General features: G+C 59.1%; 1 pseudogene; it reads right to left on the bottom strand.

The window, feature by feature from the left end:
- Positions 1 to 16,084, bottom strand: part of LOC119095130 (dynein beta chain, ciliary-like) — a 63,048-nt pseudogene extending 46,964 nt beyond the window's left edge.
- Positions 16,085 to 16,387: the final 303 nt, after the last annotated feature.

The following is a 16,387-nucleotide window of genomic DNA, read 5'->3' on the forward strand; positions in this document are numbered from 1 at the left end:
GGCTTCGGCGAACAAAATGAAGATATGTACAGCTTCTACAGTGTATGAGATGTCATACGCATGTAAGGGTAAAGACATATCTCAGCTGAAGGAGCGTAAAGTGACGTACGCCGAATGGCTCTGGTCACTAACAATAGGTCTACCAACCATCGACGAGATATAAGGGTCACACCATGTGAGATACACGAAGGCGTAGAGAAGCGAGCATTTTACAGCATGGAACGGCCGTCCGTTGGAATTCCGGTGTCCAATTCATGACGGCAAAGCAATATTACAGCAGCTGTACAGGTCCGCAGGGTGTTGAAACACGTAGCCGCATTTACCATTCGGGCAGCAGAGGTTTTCCAACTTGCCTGCAATGTCAGTTGAACACTGATAACGTTATTGAATAGCGAGCAGCCTCAGACATTGAGCTAGTTTGCGCCACCAATTGAGACGAGCAAACACGAGCACAGGCACAAAATGCAGCGAGTTGCAGGCCCACACATACCTGCACGTCGAAAAATAGCCACGTGGTGAACATATATTTAATTACTCCATGCTGTTTCCGCTAATTAGCGTTCCTGGACGGAAAAGCCTAGTCATCTTGTGGTCCTCGGTGCGAGGTGTCTCTTAAGTAAAGTAACGAACTTTTTACGTGCGTCACTTATGCCCCAGCTCTACGGGCATACGGGCGTGGAAACGGGCATAAAAAAAACATTCCAGCCGCACTTCGGACACATTTCTGACCTTATCGCAGTGCGCTCTAAACAGCTGGTATAAGGCTGCCGCGTTTCGGAGCGGTTTTCCATTAACAACACCTGCCCACCGTGCCGCGTGCCCTGAGCCCCAGCCAAGTGACCCGACCCCGAGCCGCAGGCGTGCGCCCCATCGGTGCCGGCGCGCCCGCCATCGACAGCTCCGAGCCGCCGGTGGCGCCCCCCCCCCCCCCCCCCGGCGCCCCCACTCACGGTGCTCCAGGCCGCGGAAGTTGTCCATGGTGCCCTGCACGCGTCCGCGCAGCTCGGCTATCCACTTGAGCGTGCCGGCCACGGCGGGCATTGTTCTGCCCCAGCTGAAGGGAGCCGGCCTCGGCCAGCGCCATCTGGCGGTCGTACACCACCTGGCCGCCGCGGCCAGGCGTGCTCAGTGCCGGAGGTCGCTCGCTTTACCCACGTCACTTTTAGCATCTGCCTCTTAAAGGCCGGACATCCATGTGAGCACACCAGGCAGACGACAAGAGGGTTGGTGCTCACACGAGTTTGTCTCCCGCGTAAACCAACCTTCTTTCCCGCGTAAACCGACCTTGGCTTCGTCCAGTTCGGCGTGAATCATCTGCAGCAGCTGACTGTACTTGGGCTCGAAGTCCTCTTTGATGACGGGCCGCTCCAGAAGAGTGCCGCACATAGTGATCAACTGAAACCGTGGCGCAAACCATAGGCGAAGGCTTTATAAGCGTTCGAACCGGCACTCATCGGTCAAAACTTCCACCCGCTTGCGCGAATCAGTGCTGATTCAGACGGCGCCATAACCCCCAGGCAGAACTCAATCAGACAGCTGTCGCACATCGAGCAGACAAAAACGACGGTGTCTGCGGTAACCACCGGCCTCCCGCTCCCTGTGGCCACCCGCCCGATCCCCGGCAAGTCGCAGCGCTCCTGCCCAAACCCCCACAGCTGCCCCCGCCGAGCTGGGCGACGGACCCGCGGGCCAGACGGCCGCATGGGTCGGCCGGCGCCGCTGAGCGGGAGAGATGGCGGCGGCGGCGGCGGAGGTGGCTCGCCTTGAAGGCCGACTCGCTGCACACGCAGTCGTCGAACGCCTGGCAGACGCAGGTGGCCAGCCGCCGGTCCAGGTCCAGGATGTGGCCGGTGAACGTCTCGTAGTCGGCGACGAACGACTCGTCGTCCGGGTCCAGGCTGTCGTACGTCTGCCGGCCGGTGCAGCGGCGCCGTGTCACCGCGCGCGCCAGCCGACAGCAGACCGGCCGCACGCCCGGACACGGGGCAGGGCGGCCGGGCGGCGCCGAAGTCAGCCCACAGCCAGCGTCGCTCGCGACGGCCGCGATACCCGTGACGTTGCAATCAAGGTCGTAGAATATTACGTACTACACCGCTACACACGCATAAGTGCAAGATTCAGCGCAAGAAAAAAATTCTGTTTAGGCGGTTCCATTCGGACAAACCAGACATTGAATGGGCCGTACCGACGCATAACTACGGCTCGTGGAACCGAGTGATTTCAGACAGCTCTGTGATCTTACCTGTCCCGCGAAGTGGGGCGTAATACTCGTTGAACTGGTTGAACACGACCAGGACCTCGGAGCTGAGCGCCTTGCCCCGGATGCCGCCGATCTCAACCTTCTCCAGCTTCAGAAACTCCAGCGACGACTCGAAAAACTCCTGCAGCCAACCGGCATGGGCGAAGGAGTCAAGAAGCGCAGTGTTACTAAACCCAGTCGACTTGACGAGAGGCGGCTTGCGCATGACGAGAGGCAGCGCCAGCCTACCCGACGATCCTCCCAGAGCGCCCGCCGAGCACTCAGTGACGTAATCACGGAAACGGCGGAGCTGATCGGGGGCCGCACTCGGCTTTAACAGCTCTCGTTCGCACCTTGATGGTCTCCAGACGCTTGAAGAACCGATTAAACCTGGAGAACACCAGCTCCGGCTGGAACTCCCACAGCTTGACCAGCTCCGCCGACGGGAAGAACTTGGGCAGCTTCTCCTTGTACTCTTCATAGACGTGTCTGTGGGAACGGCACAAAGAACCTTATCGCCTTCGTTTCACTGTGGTGACCAGCAGGAGCGTCGTTTTCTTTCGCTCTTGCCGTCTCGTGTCTTGCCGTCTCGTGCCGTGTCTCGTCTCGTCTCTCGTCTCGTGTCTCGTGTCTGAGAGGTCCGACGATCCCGTTGACCCCGGGGTACGCGGTGGCACGATACTGGTCTTCCTGAGGTTCCACACAAAATTTACCGGAAAGGTACGAATGTCCAGCTTACCTGAACAGCTTCAACATTCGTAGTGTGGTGTATACATTCTGCACGGCCTCTCCGCCTCGGCTTGGAATATGGAGCCCGGATCCAGAAACGTACGGGACTGAAACGCCAACCCGAATAGCGATGAGACATCCTGCGATGAGCACAGACGTCGGAAAATACATGCATCTTTCCCGTGCTCTGACCCCCCCCCCCCCTCCCCCCCCCCCCCCCCCTCCCCATTGGTGGTACCCCATAGAGATCTAGACTTCATACAGCTGAGCTAAGAAAAAAAGCCCACGCGAATGAGGGAAACTATGTCCTGGAACTGCGTGTTAGCAAACACTTTTCATATTGATGCTACACGTTACGTGCACTTGCATTGTCACGCACGCTGGAGCGACACTGGCTCCGAGAACCCATACACTCTTTCATTATGCCCAGTGCGCAGGCCAGACTCCAGTCCGCCCAAGGCCCCGCGAGGCAGCGAGCAACCGCCGGAGCGCAATACCAGGGTGGAGCGCGGCTGACCGTGTGTATGATCATGTTGCAGATCTCCTGGAGCAGCACGATGATGCGGCCGGGCGTGCTGTAGTAGCGCGAGTTGGCCCAGACGAGGCAGACGGTGTGGATGAGCGGGCCGCAGCAGCACGTCCACGTCCGTCAGGTCGGCGGACTCCACCGCCTCGATCTGCGTCACCACGCGCCGCAGGTGCAGGCAGATGTCCTGTGCCTCGTTCAGCGCTGTCGGAACAAGACCGCTCAGGTAACACGCCAGACGCGCTGTCGGAACAAGGCCGACTCAGGTCACCACCAGACACGCTGTCGGAACAAGGCCAGCTCAGGTCACCACCGGACACGCTGTCGGAACAAGGCCAGCTCAGGTCACCACCAGACACGCTGTCGGAACAAGGCCAGCTCAGTCACCACCAGACACGCTGTCGGAACAAGACCGGCTCAGGTCACCACCAGACACGCTGTCGGAACAAGGCCGGTCAGGTCACCACAGACGCGCTGTCGGAACAAGGCCGGCTCAGGTCACCACCAGACACGCTGTCGGAACAAGGCCGGCTCAGGTCACCACCAGACCTGTCGGAACAAGGCCAGCTCAGGTCACCACCAGACACGCTGTCGGAACAAGGCCGGCTCAGGTCACCACCAGACACGCTGTCGGAACAAGGCCAGCTCAGGTCACCACCAGACACGCTGTCGGAACAAGGCCAGCTCAGGTCACCACCAGACACGCTGTCGGAACAAGGCCGGCTCAGGTCACCACCCACGCTGTCGGAACAAGGCCGGCTCAGGTCACCACCAGACACGCTGTCGGAACAAGGCCTCAGTCACCACCAGACACGCTGTCGGAACAAGGCCATCAGGTCACCACCAGACACGCTGTCGGAACAAGGCCGACTCAGGTCACCACCAGACACGCTGTCGGAACAAGGCCGACTCAGGTCACCACCAGACACGCTGTCGGAACAAGGCCACTCAGGTCACCACCAGACACGCTGTCGGAACAAGGCCGACTCAGGTCACCACCAGGGACGCTGTCGGAACAAGGCCGGCTCAGGTCACCCCAGGGACGCTGTCGGAACAAGGCCGGCTCAGGTCACCGCCAGACACGCTGTCGGAACAAGGCCGGTCAGGTCACCACCAGACACGCTGTCGGAACAAGGCCGACTCAGGTCACCACCAGACACGCTGTCGGAACAAGGCCGGCTCAGGTCACCACCAGGGCTGTCGGAACAAGGCCGGCTCAGGTCACCACCAGACGCTGTCGGAACAAGGCCGGCTCAGGTCACCACCAGACACGCTGTCGGAACAAGGCCACTCAGGTCACCACCAGACACGCTGTCGGAACAAGGCCGGCTCAGGTCACCACCAGACACGCTGTCGGAACAAGGCCGGCTCAGGTCACCACCAGACACGCTGTCGGAACAAGGCCGGCTCAGGTCACCACCAGACACGCTGTCGGAACAAGGCCGACTCAGGTCACCACCAGACACGCTGTCGGAACAAGGCCGGCTCAGGTCACCACCAGACACGCTGTCGGAACAAGGCCAGCTCAGGTCACCACCAGACACGCTGTCGGAACAAGGCCGGCTCAGGTCACCACCAGACGCTGTCGGAACAAGGCCGGCTCAGGTCACCACCAGACACGCTGTCGGAAAAGGCCGGCTCAGGTCACACCGACACGCTGTCGGAACAAGGCCGGCTCAGGTCACCACCACACACGCTGTCGGAACAAGGCCGGCTCAGGTCACCACCAGACACGCTGTCGGAACAAGGCCGGCTCAGGTCACCACCAGACACGCTGTCGGAACAGGCCGACCAGGTCACCACCAGACACGCTGTCGGAACAAGGCCGGGTCAGTCACCACCAGACACGCTGTCGGAACAAGGCCGCTCAGGTCACCACCAGACACGCTGTCGGAACAAGGCCAGCTCAGGTCACCACCAGACACGCTGTCGGAACAAGGCCGCTCAGGTCACCACCACCAGACACGCTGTCGGAACAAGGCCGGCTCAGGTCACCACCAGACACGCTGTCGGAACAAGGCCGGCTCAGGTCACCCCGCACACGCTGTCGGAACAAGGCCGGCTCAGGTCACCACCAGACACGCTGTCGGAACAAGGCCGGCTCAGGTCACCACCAGACGCTGTCGGAACAAGGCCGACTCAGGTCACCACCAGACACGCTGTCGGAACAAGGCCGGCTCAGGTCACCACCAGACGCTGTCGGAACAAGGCCGGCTCATCACCACCAGACACGCTGTCGGAACAAGGCCGGCTCAGGTCACCACCCGCACGCTGTCGGAACAAGGCCGGTCAGGTCACCACCAGACCGCTGTCGGAACAAGGCCGCTCAGTCACCACCAGACACGCTGTCGGAACAAGGCCAGCTCAGGTCACCACCAACACGCTGTCGGAACAAGGCCGGTCACACCACCAGACACGCTGTCGGAACAAGGCCGCGCTCAGGTCACCACCAGACACGCTGTCGGAACAAGGCCGACTCAGGTCACCACCAGACACGCTGTCGGAACAAGGCCGCTCAGGTCACCACCAGACACGCTGTCGGAACAAGGCCGCTCAGGTCACCACCAGACACGCTGTCGGAACAAGGCCAGCTCAGGTCACCACCAGACACGCTGTCGGAACAAGGCCAGCTCAGGTCACCACCAGACACGCTGTCGGAACAAGGCCCTCAGGTCACCACCAGACACGCTGTCGGAACAAGGCCGCTCAGGTCACCACCAGACACGCTGTCGGAACAAGGCCAGCTCAGGTCACCACCAGACACGCTGTCGGAACAAGGCCGGTCAGTCACCACCAGACACGCTGTCGGAACAAGGCCGACTCAGGTCACCACCAGACACGCTGTCGGAACAAGGCCGGCTCAGGTCACCACCAGACACGCTGTCGGAACAAGGCCAGCTCAGGTCACCACCAGACACGCTGTCGGAACAAGGCCAGCTCAGGTCACCACCAGACACGCTGTCGGAACAAGGCCAGCTCAGGTCACCACCAGACACGCTGTCGGAACAAGGCCAGCTCAGGTCACCACCAGACCGCTGTCGGAACAAGGCCGCTCAGGCACCACCAGACACGCTGTCGGAACAAGGCCGCTCAGGTCACCACCAGACACGCTGTCGGAACAAGGCCAGCTCAGGTCACCACCAGACACGCTGTCGGAACAAGGCCAGCTCAGGTCACCCACCCAGACACGGCTGTCGGAACAAGGCCGGCTCATGGTACATCCCACCAGACCACGCTGTCGGAACATAGGCCGGCTTCAGGTACACCACCAGAACACGCATTTCCGGACAAGGCCGTCTCAGGTCACCCACCAGACACGCTGTCGGAACAAAGACCGGCCTCAGGTGTCACTACCAGACACGCTGTCGGAACAGGCCGGCTCAGGTCACCACCAGGACACCGGTCGGACACAAGGCCGGCTCAGGTCACCAACATAGACACGCTGTCGGTGACAAAACCAGCATCCCAACAGGGTTTTCTAGCAGCTGCTACTTTAGCGATAAGGGGGGCCGTGGGGTGCTCTGGTCGATCCAGAAGCCCTCACGGGCTAGGCGCATAGCACCAGTCCCCGTACCCTGATGCCTACCAGGCCTCTGACGTGGGGATAGGTACAGGATCAGCAGCGGGGCACGTACTGACACAAAATGATCCATTACTAACCAGGGGGTGTCAAATACGTGACGGCAAGACACCAACCTCGGCTTACCGACCCTCAATTGGAATGGTGCATAGGATCCCTCGTTCGGTTCTCAGGCCTCGGACTGATACAGGCTCTTTTCACTGTGTCGATGAGTGTGAGCCCTTGCATAACCATTTTTCATGTTTCCATCTCATTGTCAACGGGTCCTTGAGCAAGGCAAGAGGCCTTTTGACATTGGGGTCCCGCTTCTGTCCCTGTTCAGCAAATGTGCCCCTGGCCGACTTGGGGCCCACTGCCGACATAGGGTCCCCCTTGTTAGGTACTTTACTCCTCTGACCAGCACAGGAGCCCTTCACTGTTTCAGGGGTCTGACAGGGTTCCCACCTGGGGGGGGGGGGGGGGGGGTACCAAGGTACCAAAGGGGTACCTTGCAAAAGGTTTCAGATTGGCATTTGCAGGCCCCGGCCATGCCCCTATTTGTTAAGGGACCCCAGGGTCCAGACTGGCGCGGAACCGACCGTTCGGTTTTGGTGGTCGCAGTTAGCTGACTCGCAAAGACGCCCCTCACTGTCCAGGGGACCCCGGTCTGTGCAAGAGGTCCTCTGACTGGCTATTGAGGGCCTCGCCTTTTGACTAAGTTCCGTTAATGTGTACCGGCCCTTCCTTTTGAACCTCCAATTGAACCTTTGGTCATCAATTCTGAGAGGGCCAAAACGGTCCTCGGACCCTCGGGACCTAATGTTGGTCACGTGCATCTGTTCAAGCGATGAACAGACGCATGGCTCCTCGCGAAAAAAATTAGGGCCATTTTTTGGTGCTCCCTGGAATTTGACGTCACTTAAGCTTGAAGTTGTAGAACGCGTTTGTGGGGACTCCCTGACAATGGGCATCTTTGAAAATGCAGGTCATGATGCCCCGACATGAAACTTTGGATCTCTATTCGCCAAGGAGGCTGACCAAGGATTGCGTAACGGTAGAAGGCACAGAAGTTGCGTTGTCCGGATTTGGGTCCCCTTGACAGTGAAAACATTGGGATCCTTCAAATGACCCGTTTGTATTTACTGTCTCTTCAAAATAATAACGCTATGGTGCCCCAAAATGGAAGTTTTGGCGACCCATCGCCGAATGGGCCGGTCCTGGATTCTGTCAATGGGGAGGGTGCGATCATTGCGATGCCCCCTGGAATTTGCTGTCTGTTGAAAATGAACGTTTTTTGGGCCCCCTTGTGGCGCCCACTCGAATTAGGTGCCTCTTGAAACAAAGATTTGAATGTTCCACAGTACAGGTTTTTGTCGTCTCTTCGCCGAAGGGTCGGACTAGAATTTGGTCATGGTGGAAAGTACGGGGATCGTGTGTCCCTTAAAATGAACGTTTTGGGCCCTCTGAATGGTCCGCTTGAACTTGGTGCATCTGGAAAATAAATGTCATGATGCCCGAAATGAATATTTGGGATTCCTTCGCCGAATGGGACCAAATTGGGATTTTGTTAATAGATGGGTACGGATATTTCGGTTTCCCTATGATGTGTTGTCTCCAAAAAAAAATATAGGGTTTTGGACCATTGTGATGCCGCCGGCATTGGATGCCTCTGGAAAATAAAGGTTTTGAATTCCTGAAATGAACGTTTTTGATGCTACTTTCGCCAACCAGCGAAGATCGGGCAGATCAGGTATTTGGTCAGGGTGAAAGGCACAGATCAAGTGGAGCAAAAAATCATTGTATGGCGAAATTAAGGTTTTGTTGAACCCTCGCCCAAGTGAGCGATCCAGGATTTTGTTCGGGGGTTGGGAAGCACACTATTGCTGTACCTCGGGAATACGAATCCCTTGAGAATGAAGGTGCGCAGCCCTCTATGATTCCCTACTGAATTTGGTGCCTTTGGTGAAAAATAAGCGTTTCAAACACATCCCGGTCTTGCAGTTAGTGTGCATATGTATTTTAACGGTGCTTTCACAGCAAACCAAACCACCCTGGCCCCACGGAAGACACCCAACGTCAAACCATGTAACTGAAAGCGTGATCGGGGTCGTCTTGCGGACGCGTGTTTCCCGTCAGGCCATCTTCCACCAGGTCCCCCACTCGCCGGCTGATGCGTCAGCCGCCGCCGGCTGCCCCCGCCACCCCCGGCGGCCGGACAAGCCGGGTCGTGCGGGTGGTCAGCAATAGCCGCCGGCCCGCCGGCCGCCCCGCCACCCCCGGTGGCCGGAACAGGCGGGGGTCGTGCAGGGTGCCATCAGTAGACGCCGCCGGCCGTCCCCCGCCACCCTCGGCGCCTGGACAAGCGGGTTGTCCAGGGTGGTCAGCAGCAACCGCCGCCGCCGGCCGCCCCACCAACCCCGGCAATCCTCCCCGGGTCGTTCAGCAGTAGACGCTGTCGGTCGTGTGCAGACGGATCCAGTCGAGCGCCGCTGTGACGCGGCCGTACACGCCCGGGTACTGCTGCGAGCCGCACTCGACGCCGAACGAGATGACGCCGGATGACGGCCAGCCTGCCGGCCAGCCTCGGTGACCAGCGGGGCCGCCCGAGTCGCCGGTGCAGGCGTCCCGCGAGCCGTCGTCCACGCCCGCGCACAGCATCTGTCTCGTCGATGGCGGTCAGGTTCGCGTAAACTGGCGGAGCACTGCTGCGGCGAGCGTACCGCCACGCTGGCCTTGAGCAGCGTAGCCGGCTGGCTGCCACCCCGGTAGGAGGTGAAGCCCCAGCCGCTGATCAAGAGCGTCGGCGCCGCTGAACAGCTGGCCGGCCGGCGGCAGTCAGGCCGGCCGCACGCCCGCACCGAACGTCGCCGGCGTCGCCAGGCGCAACAGAGCGAAGTCGTCGCCCTGCCACGGCTTGCGAGTAGCCGTCGAACACGCGCACGGCCGAGACGCCGAAGCGCAGCTCGCCGTCGGCGGCCGTTCGTGTTGTGCTCGCGCAGCAGCACCTGCAGCTGGCCGGGCGTCGTGGTCGGCCACGCAGTGGGCGTGCCGTCAGCACGTCGCGGTCGGTGATGAGCGTGCCGCCGCACCCAGACTGCCGTGCCGCCCACGTCGACCAGGCCCGCCTGCCAGGGCAGCTCATGCTGGGCAGTGGGGGTAACCGCCCACCACGCGCGAGCCGGCTACGCCGCAGCAGGTGTTGCTGGTCACCCGCACGGTACAGACGAAGCCGCTGTCCGTCACCGAGTAGTCGGTCTCGAACGCCGCTGTGAGCGTGTTGATGGTGCTGACGGCCGGCGGCAAGGTCGTAGCCACAGTACCGCAACGCCCCTCACACCACCAGCCAGTCGTAGCCGCAGGACGAGTGGTCCTCCACGCTGAACGTGCTGCAGTTGAAAACGTCATGAAGTCGCCGACGCCGACCGTGGTCAGGTTCCAGTGGCAGATGTGGTTGTTGTCGTACTGGCCGGGATGATTGACCGACTGGATCTGGTAGGTGTCGGGCTGACAGGCTGAACGTGCCGCACGGCACCACGGGCCGGCGCCACTTCGATCTGGCAAGCGGTAGCCGGGCGCGCTGCACGTAACCGTCCGAATGGAAGTGGACGTTGAAGACGACGCTGGAGCTGGGCGGGGGGCCGTTGGGGGTCGCAGTACTTGACGCCGTTCACCTGCAGCCAGTCCCAGGCGCAGGAGCTGTGGGCTTCCACTGAGAACTGGGGAGCAGCTGAACTTGCAGCTGCTGGCCACCCCTGGCGGTCAGGTCGTAGAAGCAGTCCGAGTTTGCGGAGGTACGGGCCTGGCGCGCCCGGGTGGGTGATCTCGTACGACCCCGCCTGGAGCACGTGCGATCCGCACGGCAGAGGCGCGCCGCCGGCCTGACGGTCGGTCCCCCGACAGCCACGGGTCCATACCTCCCCGCTCCGAAGAGAGCCCCATGAAATATCTGTCCTTAGGTGGCGCCTCCTTCCCGGAGGACTTCCCGGTAAACAGCGTCTTCGAGGAGGCCTCTTTCGCGGGTGGATATTCACCACGCGCATCAGCCGGCTGCCTGTAGAAGCTCTCAGCGCCATCTGCACCCCGCGTACCGCCCGCCAGCCGGCCGCCGGCACCGGTTCCGCCGAGCGCCACCATCCCCAGCAGCAGCAGCAGGGTCCACATGGTCGCCGCGAGCGTGCCTCGGGCGCTGCGCTGACCGGAGTAGGCGGCGGTCAGAGCGGGCCGCCATATATACCGGGCTTGCCGGCGTCGGGCGGCGGCGACGCGGCGCGTGCAGCTGCGGCCGTCGACGGGCCGTCGGTCATGCGACGGTGCCAGCTGCGAGCTGACGGCAGGCTCTCCATGACGCACCCAGAACAGATCACGCTCATCTTCTCCCCAGATCTGCAGCCCTCCACATCGGGGTGAAATGAATGCCCCGTCCGCATTTCTGCAGGTGTAATGCGCTGCACGGCGCAGATCTAACGGAGTAGTGGGAATTGTTCAGCAAAAGCGATTGAACTGCGTGCAATGATTGAACGCGGTTTTCTTGGGTACTTATGAGGCGAAAAGAGTACTAGGTGAGGCCTACAGAAGCATACTTGTCTCATGAATAGCGGATTTCAAAAAAAAAAAATCAGGCTCGTTTTAAAGGGGTATTTTCTAATCAAACCACAACGTCCATGGTAAAAAAGATGAGTTACATGGTACCCACGTATTTTTCAATTAACCTACCCGGCACGAACCGCTCGCTGCAACAACGGACACCGCTGGACAGTGAATTGCTACCACACCCATTATTCGCACGGGGATTCTCGTCGCAACAAGCACTGCGACGCAGCAAACTGTTGGTAACGGCATGGCGGCTGGTTCTCCGGAGCCGAACACTTGCCCGCCTCAAACAATTGGAGGCCTTTGTCACGAGTGACTGCTGGAAGTCACGTGCCCAGCGGCGTCGCTGGCGGCCGGGTCGCGGCGCGCCCGCTGTGTCAGGGTGACGGGGACGCCTCTGCGGTCGTCGCCAGAGCGCCGCGGTCCCCCGCGCTCTCACTGAGCTGGTGCTGACCGTGACAGCGGCGAGCACAGCAGTGCTGCCTCAATAGTATCAGCAGTCTGCATGAATGATTTTGGTGCGACGACGCACAGACGCACAGACGTCAAGTTCTTTTAGCGGCGGCTGGACAAATTCAGTGAGGGTGCCCATTCCGTGATGGATGAACACCGGGTAGGGAGCGGTGCTGGCATACCTCACTGAATTTGCCAGAGCATAGGATGGAAGCCTGTGACTCAAGCGCCGACAGCTGCCTCTCTTATCGACAACAGTCCTAATGAGCTTTGTTATGATAGCGACTGGCTTTCATGCACTAACTTCACTACGCGTTTCCGTTTTCCAACGCACTGTAACCACCGCCTCAAACGACATCGAGCCGGTGCGACAAGTGAGGCGGAGGCTTCGACGTGCCGAGGTCTGCCGCACGCCGACCCCAGCTGCCACCACGTTGCGGAACATGGCCTTGAAGGCGGGGAAGTAGGCGGAAGCGCGACTGCTCCAGGATGATGGCCATCTTCTTGACGTCCCCGTCCTTCATCTGGTCGTAGATAGCACTCCAGATTCTCGGCGCGGCTGTTCCAGAACTGCACCTCTGCAAGGCACACCACCCAGGGCTGCACATCTGACAAACGCACGCGCCGTGAGGCCAGCCCTGGCGAGACAGCGGCTCGGCGTCCCGTCCGCATCCGCTGAGACCACAGCCCGCGAGGACCTGCCCAGGAGGACAGCAGAGCACGATCCGTCATTGGCTTGGCGCTTGCTGACTGTACCTCGCCCGTGCCCGCAAGCTGCATGCAAGTCTCGTCCTTAGCGTTGATGGAAGGACTAGTTTCACGTGCAAAATCAGTTTCTTGCAGACGTGTTCTAGTGCTGGCACGGTATTCCTTGCCCGTACAGTGGGATCAGGGCTTATGCATCAAGTACTGCTTAGTGGGTGGGTGCTGATCCTAGAGATCTATCTAACTAAGAATATTCGGGCTGAATCTTTGAAAACGTATCATGTAGAACAGAACAAACCCTACATTTATCAGTAATAGCACGTAAAAGGTAACTGAGACAAGACTTCAAGGTAGCACGTTGCAGGAAAGAGTAACGAGTACCTTTGCTCCCCTATCCACGTGCAACTAATTCCCCACAATGTCCCTGGCCGTGCGGGCGTCTTCTCGTGCTGGCTATCCTACCAGATTTACTGGTGGCCCGTGACGTCTCGTGCTATTCGGCCTCCTCCTGATGACTGAACACATTTAGCTGTGTGATCACATTTAGCTGTGTGATAACCGTTCCCCAATCATGCAAGGGGAGTGCAGCAGCACCAGTTGCGCAGAAGTGCAGTTGAGTGCAGAATTGCAATGCAGTGCAGGGGTGCAGAAATTTAGAAGTGCAGAAGTGCGGTACGGTGCAGAAGTGCAGTGTAGGCAGAAGTGTAGTGCAGAATTCAGTGCGGAGGTGCAGTGCAGTGCATAGGTGCAGTGTAGTGCAGAAATGCAGTGCAGTGCAGAATTGCAATGCAGTGCAGAGATGCACAAGTTCAGAAGTGCAGTACAGTACAGAAGTGCGGTGCATGCAGAAGTGTAGTCCAGAAGTGCAGTGCAGAGGTGCAATGCAGTGCAGAAGTGCAGTGCAGAAATGCAGTACAGTGCAGAAGTGTAGTGCAAATGTAGTGCAGAAGTGCAGTGCAGAGGCAGTGTAGTGCAGAAATGCAGTGCAGTGCAGAAGTGCGGCACAACAGCAGTTGAGCACACGCTGGCGATGCCACTCACCGACCATGGGCCCGGGACTCTGTCCGCCGACCAGGGCGGCCGACGAGTCCCTTCTCAGCACCTCGTCCACCTGGGCGTTCCACTTGATGGCCATCGACTCGATGGAGCCCTTCAGCACCACGTCCACCAGCTCGCCACTGCCCCGGCCCGGCGGCAACCCGTCATGTGCCGACACCGCAGCAAACCAATCAATCCAAGCAGAACCAGTTTAAAATGTTTGACTAGTCGCCGCTGAAAAGCAACAATAAATCATAGACCGTACTGAGTCAGCTATCTAAAGTGGATTCTGCTTACTTTTCGAGCGCTTTCCTCTCGGCCTCGGCTACGTGGTCCCTATTGATCGGCATCGGCAGCAGCGTCTTCCCCTTGATCTGCGAACAGGGACGTGGTGCGATCACCTCCTGCAGCTGTGTGCGACGGTCGATGCTGTGAAGCGGCCGGCTAAGAACCCACCACGTCGAGGTACTGTGTCAACCAGCGGCTGGTGCATGGGCTGAGTGGCCATGGTCTGCCCTTGCATCAGCCCGGGTGCGCTGCCGCACAGCTTGAGCGCATGGTCCCGCTCTGGGTCCGCGGGTACAGAGCGCATCCGCTGTACAGGAGTGTACCAAATGTGTGAGATTTGGTAGAAATACTGACAGCGAGAGGATGGTGGAGAGCGCTCATGAGGTCGCAGGAAATGCATGCCTCCATCACGTGCATACATTACATTTGTGTGCGAGAGGCTTGTTTGTCCCAACGTGCGGACGTCACCGCGGCGGAACAACACATTTTCCCACAGAGGCTACTAATACACTCGGCCAGTCTGGTAGATAGTTCGTTGTTGGGGGCGGGGCCGCTACCAACACAGAACAAACAGCTGTACTTGAGTAATATAATATCGGCATGTCTTACCTTACCAGAAACGACACCATGGCAGCGACGACATTCCATGGTCATCCGCTTTTCCTAACATAATTACTTTAAGTTCCCCACTGTACTTAGTCTGAAGTGATGCTAAGAACACAGCTTACCTGTCCCACCATTCTGTAGATAGTCCCCTTCAGCTCATGAATATGCTTCTCCACATCTTGAGACACCACCTTTGGCCAGCCCTTCTGGTTCTCGGGATTCGTCAGCAGCGGCACCAGTACCTAACCGCCCAAATGGAAATAAAATCGCCGTGTAGTCACAAAAACACACAACCAGCATTTCATGTGCACCTTTCCATGGTCAGAAGAATTTATGTGTGGGACATTACACCTGGAGCAAAATGTTGTGTTGACTGTTGTCACAGATCGTCTCCCAACGGCACAACAGCGTATGCATTGCCTCACGTTCTCCACGAGCACGGAGAGCTGCTCCAGGGACTGTTGGACAGGTCTCCGAACACGAGCGCCTCGTGGACCTCCTTCTTCGGCAGCGGCTTCTTCTCGCGCTTTAGGAAGTAGATACTCTTAGCCTTCGGGTTGGCCGGGAATTCCGTGCCCGGAATCAGCGCGCCTGCGAGGAGGCCACCGTTCAAACGTCACCGGGGAGGGGCGACGCATGGAGCGCTTTCAGTGCGCGCTCGCTTCTCCGCAGTGTGACGTCAGACGGGTTACGCAATGTGACGTCAGACAGGGAGACGCTGGCGCTTGGTTTGGGTTTATCGCTCGCACGCTGTACAATGTGATGATAGTAGGGACACGAACCGCTTGTTCACAGTGCGTTTACCACTGTAGGAGGGGAAAACATGGGAAAACAGCACTAACGTACATGCCACGGCGAAGTGAATGATGAACACCCCTCTGGCTGCTGGCTATCGCGGCCAGCCACTTGGTGGCAAAATACTTCAACGGGCCCCTTCTATCTCCTGACTATAGCACAAGTTATCTTCAATGTACGTTCAGAGGCAACAATTCAAACACGTGCTCACCCCAAACTCAATGCTAATGTACTCACAAAGCACGTAATCACATCTAGTCCCCTCCCAGCCTGGTAACACCACGAACGGCTTCCACGCGGCTGGTCGGGCCAGCCGCATGCCTCGACTGACCGGCATTATCTGCGTAATGACCAGCAGCTCCGCGGAGTCCGCCTTGTCGCAGAAGTCCATCACCACGGCGCGCATGTCGGTGGTGCCCATCATCTTCTGCCACTTCTCCAGCTTGATGCGCAGGCTCTTGCTGATGTAGTCGGAGATGAACTCGAGGCGCGGATCGATGTCCTCCGCCGAAGCTGACGCCGAGGCCGGCGGATTGGCCGCCTCTTCTTCCCCCATCTCCAGTCACTGACGCACCGAAGCCCACCCGTCAGCTGAGCCCCAGTTCACAGCTCACAGCACAGAGCCGCGCTTGGCATACATCTTAAAACACCTGCACTTCATGAGCAAATACCAGCTGCGCCGTTGTATGCGCAGTGGCTGTCGGCCTGCGTCGTCTGGGATTTCTCCTCCGCGCTACGACAGGTCGCAACATCGTGACCCTGACCCACCTGGCGGCTGCGACACCGAGCAGTTGCCATCAGCGAGCACAGCACGCGCGGAGCATTCACCAGCCACCGGGACCGACAGCAGGGTCACATC

Source organism: Pollicipes pollicipes, unplaced genomic scaffold, assembly GCF_011947565.3.
Source record: "Pollicipes pollicipes isolate AB1234 unplaced genomic scaffold, Ppol_2.1 Scaffold_4219;HRSCAF=4965_pilon_pilon_pilon, whole genome shotgun sequence".
Taxonomy (NCBI): Eukaryota; Metazoa; Arthropoda; class Thecostraca; order Pollicipedomorpha; family Pollicipedidae; genus Pollicipes; species Pollicipes pollicipes.